At 38.3% G+C, this 8577-nt stretch overlaps 1 long non-coding RNA gene across 1 annotated transcript in view; it reads left to right on the forward strand.

The window, feature by feature from the left end:
* Positions 1-6717, forward strand: part of LOC309504277 — a 503575-nt gene extending 496858 nt beyond the window's left edge. The window contains exon 3 of the long non-coding RNA XR_014208045.1: positions 6254-6717. This is a non-coding gene — a long non-coding RNA (uncharacterized lncRNA). The remainder of the gene's footprint in view (positions 1-6253) is intronic.
* The last annotated feature ends 1860 nt before the right edge of the window (positions 6718-8577 follow it).

The following is an 8577-nucleotide window of genomic DNA, read 5'->3' on the forward strand; positions in this document are numbered from 1 at the left end:
AAGAAAGAAATGAGGGTGAGTAAATAATGACAGGATTCAAATTTTTGGTGAACTACTGTACTGCACCTCTTTAAATAAAACATTATACCAATCATGAATGGGATCTCTTCTTTATTGCTACTGTTTCATTGAGCTTCTTGTTTAGGTTTAATTAGTACAGAGAACTGACAGACTACAGCATCCAATGCCTTGATGTTCTGTCTCGCCTTTGGCATCACTGACCACATAATCATTGGCTGGCACAACTGGGACAGGCTTGATTTTCAAAGGCTTTCGCTCCGCTGATTCGCTGTGCATCCGTAAGATTGATCACAGTGGTTTATCAGAAACAACATGCGTTTCATCTTCCTTGGGTTGAGGGGAGGGAGAAGGTGGAAGCTGAAACGGGTTGCGTCCCTACATTGCCCCTCCCAACAGAAGTGCCACAAACACCAGAATGACACAGAGGGAGAAAGATTTTGACAGCTCAAGTGTGTAAGCCCATCATGACTCGCCCGTGGCACTTTTGATTAAAGGAGAAACACAGATACGATCAGCTGTTGTCACAGAAAGAGCTAAATAACCACTGCCTAACATTCATAGGGTCTTCAACTCAATTAAAAATATTTTTTTCTTATCTGTCAGCACTCCCTGCAAACTGTCAATATTTTATAATATGTTTGTGTTGGTAAAACAGCCCAAGGAAACAAAAAATACGCCAGATTAAACATTATTTTGACAGAAAGCAATACATAAGACTGTCATAAAATAAGTTAGTTAAATAGTTAACTTCTAAATGCTTTACTTCTGCAGCATTGATTAATCTTAGGTGACGATAATCTAAACATTCACCAAAACATTTTGTTTAATGAAAATGTGTATCTGTTAACATTAAGGAATGTACTGTGAACTAACATGAACACTAACATTACCAAAGGTTAATACAAGCTGTAAAAATGTATTGCTCATTGTTAGTTCATGTTGGTTAATACATTAACAAATGTTAACAAGTGAGACGTTAGTGTATAGTGTTACCAAACATTCTGTCTGTGTGAATATAACTAGTTTTTTCTCATCTTAAATTATCCTTGCTCACAAGAATCAAAACAAATCATAGGCTCATTTATACTAATACTGTTTTAAAGACTGTACAACTAAAGCAAGTCTTTCGGTTTCACATATTAGTGTGGTTTGTTGTGTACAGAATACATAGGTATACCAATGGGAGGTCCCACTGTGAACCAGAGATGCAACTGTTTTCAATATTCAGAAGATGGTGCTATTTGTTTATGTATGCAGGCATTGTATGAACTCGTCTGCTTGCATTCACACCAATCTGAACATTCAATGTGCTACTGCTTCAAATATAGCCTTTGCAAAATTCTGAAATATCACAGATGGAAAACCTATAGAATAATGCAGTCTATGCATTTGTGTACAATATAACAGAGACTGGATAAAAAAGCTCTGCTTTTATATAATACTGATTCTTTATATCGTACACAAGATTTATTAAATGTATAGACAAGAGGAACATGATTGCATTAGTTTGCATGATAAACAGTCAGCTGTCTCAAGCCATTTTATACAACTGGTTAGCTTGCATTTCCTCTAAACTCAAGTTGACTTTGATTGGACAGTTTTGGCCCTTCCTGTTAGTAGTCATATACTTGAAGGTCATGTAAGTATATAGAATAATAATGTAATTATGCAGACTCAGCCCCTGAAAGGTCTGACATGTTAAATGCAATTACAGCTCAAGATGTGCGCCCACGAAATAGCCACGCATTTTGATCCAGGCTTGAAGGGCACCACAGGATCCTGGTTTAATCGTCTGGTAAGAATGCAGAAGTGGAGAATTTGATGATGCCAGTTGTTAAGTGGATCTTCGTACTCAATGTATTCATGCCATTTTAGTTGCAATATATTATGCTAGTTACACTGTGACGGCTGCTCGAGATCAGTGCTGAATTTGTGAACACAAAGCACTGTCCGATGTTTAGAGGTGATATGGAACAAATAAAATGTATGCTGTTACTATAAATAAAAGCTTTAAGGATTCTTGAGTAATTCATCATGGTGTCTTTGTAAATTATGGATCAGCTGTTTCTTTGGACATTCGTGTGCAGTGGATAAGATTTAAAGCATTTTCCGACCCACTTTTGTTTTTATGAGACTTAAGGCATTCAGTTGCCCGAAATGTATTAAGGCACAAACAAAAAAAGTGATTGTTTTTACATTAGACAAACTAAATGAGTAAATAAATAATCAAAGTGGCATTTCTTTTAAGAGTGCACGTAAGTAAGTAAATAAATAATATTTGAACTTTTTTCTGATTCTGTCCATTGTCCATTATTAATGCGATGAACTACACCTGGATGTGTACAAATGGTTAAAACAAGCATCATTTTAGATTTTGTGTATATCATAAAGGGGGTTAAAAAAAATCAAGAGTCAAGAGCCCAACTAAAGCAAACACTGATCACTATCATGGTAACTTCAAATGAAATAGTTTCAATAAATCATCAACATCTAAACCTCTGTTATTTATCAATAAGTACTTCTGATTATGTACTTCAGAAATAAAGTCAATCTGGTTAGTAAAAAGTGAAGCTGGTAATGCTGTTTTTGTTGTTTAATCCTCTGCTGAGATCTTCAGAGATTTAATGTCTTCCTTTATCTTCAGTTGATTTCATCTAAGGCTGTGGCAGGAAGTCAGTTGTTCACTGTAAAAAAACATTTATAAATAAATCAACTCCTTATAACTGCTCCATCAGACACTATTTTTATCCGGTCCTAGACAGTGATACATATATGACGCTTTCAAAAATTTACCAGCTAGAAGCATCTTCGTAGAATTAATCAATAAGCCCTGCAAAGCCGTGTTTTACAGTGGATTTAGAACAGCTAAGGGGACGTTGTTATGCACAACGCAGAGCGGAGTGCCTAAAACCCCCTTAGCTGTTCTAAATCCACTGTAAAACACGGCTTCAAGGGGTTTATTGCTTTTATAAAACAGTTACTCCATAAAAATATTTTATTCATAAAATAAACACCAGCAACAAAAAATGTGTAAGGGATAATGTAGAGCAAGGCGGTTGTTATAACGAATACAACCCCGACAGGCTGATCAGGTCTTAAATCAGCCTGAAGGGGTTGTATTCGCTATAACAACCGCCTCGCTCTACATTATCCCGCTTATTACATGGCTACCTACCAAATAAATCAATAATTTGACACAAAATATTGATTTAAAAAGGAGTTTATTGATTTAAAAACTAAAATAGTCTGTTCCGTCTCTACGGTTAGAATCCTGCGTCCATAGCAACGCTCTGTTTTTCATGGCAACGGTGTGTTATCCTTAGCAGCGGTCTGTTCTCAAGAAATAACAGACCGCATTCTACATTAGAATTCAACCAAGCCATGTAATAAAACGTTATAACACATTTATTCCTCCGTCAAGCAATGTAGTTCCAAAAAGGTTGCTAAGCAATACATGCAGCAACAAAGAATCACAAACGGCAGTTGCGCAGTAATACTAATGTAATGCGGTGTATGTTTGTTGAGTAATTTACAATGGCTTTGAACGCGGCTCAACCAATCAGAATCAAGGACCGGAACTATCCGTTTTATAAGGGATGTTTTACCATCACTGTATTCGGATTCTAGCTTTCCATTCCTACCTCTATTTGTCAGCTTTTCGAAACAGACTATGTGAACTTGAGGTGAACTGATGCAGTCATCATTTGATTGCAGATGCCAACAATGCATGGAATTTTAAGTGTGACAAAAGTGTCCAAATACTTTTTTAAAGCAGAGAATTTGTAGTAAGCAATAGACAATATTTAACAGGAAATTAATCTTTGATGATTGACAGTTATTTCACACCTTTTTTGAATAAATACACTATAAATGCTGACCCATCTGCACACATTTGTCTCTATATTATCTGTTTTCTATTAGATGCCAAAGTTCGTGATTTCCCACCTGGCAGGCATTAAATAGCTGAAGGCAGCTCCTTCATGACACATAAAGAGAATAATTCATATTATCACAGAGATGTATTGACTGTTCTCATTTGATGCAAGTCTGTGGTAGCAGCCTGTCTCTGGCTGTCATCTCTGACTGGTTTTATTACCTGTAAATCATGCAGCAGTGGCCCCCCGTGGGTTTTGGTACAGCACAAAGGGCGGAGTGCAAGTTAACTGACATCTAATCTGCACAAAGAGAGAGCAGGAGCTTATTTGAATCCCCGTTCAGTGACAGCGTGAGACTGGAGAATTCTCTATCTCTGACAGAGAAATGTGATCTTAAGAACAGTCATTCTGACTCCATGCAAATATTGAAATGAAAATGGGCCAAAATTCAAACCTCCCCCTCTTTCCTCCGTGGGTGAGGTAAAACCCCTGCTATGATGTCCCTGTATTTTTCTGATTACAACAGGCAGAATCACTTGGGCCAGCACAATTCTCTATGCCGACAAGTCTCATGCAGATAATTTTCTCGCCTGCCTTTGTGTACACATTGCTCTTGCCTGCCTCCTATCAAATTTAATCAGCCTCGGCCTCCTCTCTCACATGTGAAATGGTCAGTGGAAATGCAACACGAGCTACAAAACCGGGCCTCGATTAATTCATCCCTCCAACTCTTTTCCTCATGGCTTGTTGCAATATTTGTTGTAGCTTAAAGGTAGACAGCTGAATGTTAAGTCAGGGAATATCCCCGAGTCTAAACAAAGGTTGTTTTCACACACAATAGACCTTTTATCTCTTCACGCAAGCCCTCTACCACTGACAGACTTGTTACGATAACAACATGGCTCCTCCAAGGCATGTTCTCCACTGAATATTGCATTCAATTTGAAATTCACCAGAGACTTCCCTTCAACCAACTTTATATGTCACACCTAAGCGGCGGAAAGAGTTTCATGCAGTAATTTGTTTTGATTAAAAAAAGGAAAATACTGAAAAAACAGGTTTGAGGGTAGCGTCGAAGAAATTCACATTCACACGGCAACTTTGCTGATATTTGTATTCAGTCTGACTTGCATACATTTGGCCTAACTCATTCAATGTTTGAATCCCACCAAAGATTCCCGAGGGGCTGTATCTCAAAGAGGGTAAGTCTTAGAAAAGCACTTACTGGTATTGTCTTGTGTTGCCCTGGTCTTGTGTGGACTTTAATGTTATTTTCTGTTTTGCACCAGGTTTTATAGCACCTTTGGTTTTTCTTGTTGATCAGTTCCTCATTGTTCCCAGGTGTGACTTGTTTGCCAATCAACCATTGTGTATTTATACATCTGTGTTTCCAATGTTTGGTCATCAGTCGATGTTTTCTGTATACAGTGGGTACGGAAAGTATTCAGACCCCCTTACATTTTTCACTCTTTGTTATATTGCAGCCATTTGCTAAAATCATTTAAGTTCTTTTTTTTTTTCCTCATTATTGTACACACAGCACCCCATATTGACAGAAAAACACAGAATTGTTGACATTTTTGCACATTTATTAAAAAAGAAAAACTGAAATATCACATGGTCCTAAGTATTCAAACCCTTTGCTGTGACACTCATATATTTAACTCAGGTGCTGTCCATTTCTTCTGATCATCCTTGAGATGGTTCTACACCTTCATTTGAGTCCAGCTGTGTTTGATTATACTGATTGGCCTTGATTAGGAAAGCCACACACCTGTCTATATACGACCTTACAGCTCACAGTGCATATCAGAGCAAATGAGAATCATGAGGGCACAGATCTGGCCAAGGTTACAAAAAAATGTCTGCTGCACTTAAGGTTCCTAAGAGCATAGTGGCCTCCATAATCCTTCAATGGAAGACGTTTGGGACGACCAGAACCCTTCCTAGAGCTGGCCGTCCGGCCAAACTGAGCTAGCGGGGGAGAAGAGCCTTGGTGAGAGAGGTAAAGAAGAACCCAAAGATCACTGTGGCTGAGCTCCAGAGATGCAGTCGTGAGATGGGAGAAAGTTGTAGTAAGTCAACCATCACTGCAGCCATCCACCAGTCGGGGCTTTATGGCAGAGTGGCCCGATGGAAGCCTCTCCTCAGTGCAAGACACATGAAAGCACACCTGAAGGACTCCAAGATGGTGATAAATAAGATTCTCTGGTCTGATGAGACCAAGATAGAACTTTTTGGCCTTAATTCTAAGCGGTATGTGTGGAGAAAACCAGGCACTGCTCATCACCTGTCCAATACAGTCTCAACAGTGAAGCATGGTGGTGGCAGCATCATGCTGTGGGGGTGTTTTTCAGCTGCAGGGACAGGACGAATGGTTGCAATCGAGGGAAAGATGAATGCGGCCAAGAACAGGGATATCCTGGACGAAAACCTTCTCCAGAGTGCTCTGGACCTCAGACTGTGCCGAAGGTTCACCTTCCAAGAAGACAATGACCCTAAGCACACAGCTAAAATAACGAAGGAGTGGCTTCACAACAACTCCGTGACTGTTCTTGAATGGCCCAGCCAAAGCCCTGACTTAAACCCAATTGAGCATCTCTGGAGAGACCTGAAAATGGCTGTCCACCAACGTTTACCATCCAACCTGACAGAACTGGAGAGGATCTGCAAGGAGGAATGGCAGAGGATACCCAAATCCAGGTGTGAAAAACTTGTTGCATCTTTCCCAAAAAGACTCATGGCTGTATTAGATCAAAAGGGTGCTTCTACTAAATACTGAACAAAGGGTTTGAATACTTAGGACCATGTGATATTTCAGTTTTTCTTTTTTAATAAATGTGCAAACATTTCAACAATTCTGTGTTTTTCTGTCAATATGGGGTGCTGTGTGTACAATAATGAGGGGAAAAAATGAACTTAAATGATTTTAGCAAATGGCTGCAATATAACAAAGAGTGAAAAATTTAAGGGGGTCTGAATACTTTCCGTACCCACTGTATGCTCTAGTTCTTTGTTTCTTTGTTTGCTCTGGCTTCCCTATGTTTGTTCTCTTTTTTGGATTATTATTATTATTATTATTATTAAGTCAAGTTGCACACGAGTCCTCATGTCTGCCTGGTTCCTTGCCTGACTGCTCTGTTACAGAACGACTAACCTAAAAAGGATCCAGCAGCAGTGTTGGGGGTAACGCGTTACTAGTAACGTGCGTTACGTAATAATATTACTTTTCTGGAGTAACGAGTAAAGTAATGCATTACTTTATAAATTTACACATTAATATTTGAGTTACTTTTAAAAAAAAAGTAATGCGAGTTACTTTCAGTTTAATTAATTTGCATAAAAAAAAATTAAGTACTGAATTAAAATGAACGTAGTCACGTAGAACACGTGTGCGCCCTGCTGGAACAAACGCTAGTCAGAAACGGAGATGGCAGGCCAGATTACATTACTGCGATGGAAGTATGCTCATTATTTTGAAATCGTTGAAGAAAAGGAGAAGGGAATAATCTTTAAGTGTAAACTGTGTGTTGGTGAAAAGCCCTTGTCAACTGCAAAAAACACCACATCAAATTTAAAAAAACATCTGCACGCAAAACACAGCACTGCAGAGTTGGAAGAGAGAGCGCCGAATGATACCTGCACCCCGTCTCAAGCTAAACAACAAAAGCTTGATTTCAGTTCATCATCACCAGCTAAAACAATTAGTTCCACTGAACTCAACAAATTGGTTGCTGCTTTTATTGTTGAGGAGATGCAGCCGCTGTCCACTGTGGAGGCGCCCACATTTAGAAATATCATCAGCAAAATCTCTGTGACAGGGAAAAGGCCGGGAGCCGTGCTGCCCGATCGTAAAACCTTTGCAAGCTTTTTGGACAATGCATATATGGAAATAAATGGAGACCGAACTAAAGAAAACTTTTGCCGATTTGGAATATGTTTTTCAACCACTGCAGATCTATGGACTGCTCAGAATAAAAGTTTTCTGGGAATTACAGTAGGCTACACTGGATAGATCCTGCCACTCTGCATCGCAAAAAAGCTGCAATCGCCTGCAAACGATTTCGTGGGAAACACACGTACGATACCATCGCAGCGGAGTTAGAGCAAATTCACAGCTCATATGCTCTTTGTGGTAAGATAACTGAAGTAGTGAACTCTTATTAAGATAATACTCTAATATTACATTGACAATACATTTGTTTGCATTGTATTGCGGAAGTGATCTGATTTTGTGCATAAAATAATTTTGTTTTAAGGACACTTAATAGACAGCTGACAGATCTGTTTAATTGGTGATGTTGTTTGTTCTCAAGTATCATCTTATTGTCCTCTAATAAGTTAATAAAACATTTTAAATGTTTGAGATATGTCTTTTACCCTAATATAACTTATTTCATAATGGCAATTTGCTAGTATTACACTCCTTATTACAATGGATAGTGAATTCACTTTATATAGTCTACCCACACAAAAAGTACAAAAGTAAAAAAACACATTAGCCTACTTTCCATAATCTGTAATGTTTATTGATATTTTATATAGCATGCTTAGCTCTGGGATCAGGAAGTTCTCCGAATATAATATTATTCTATATTATTATTCAATATATATGTGTTTTTAAAAGAACATTAAGGTGCTTATATAGGCTGTTGTTGAATATATTACAGCTTTAAACACT

This window comes from Leuciscus leuciscus (genome assembly GCF_965113295.1).
Source record: "Leuciscus leuciscus genome assembly, chromosome: 8".
Classification (NCBI taxonomy): Eukaryota; Metazoa; Chordata; class Actinopteri; order Cypriniformes; family Leuciscidae; genus Leuciscus; species Leuciscus leuciscus.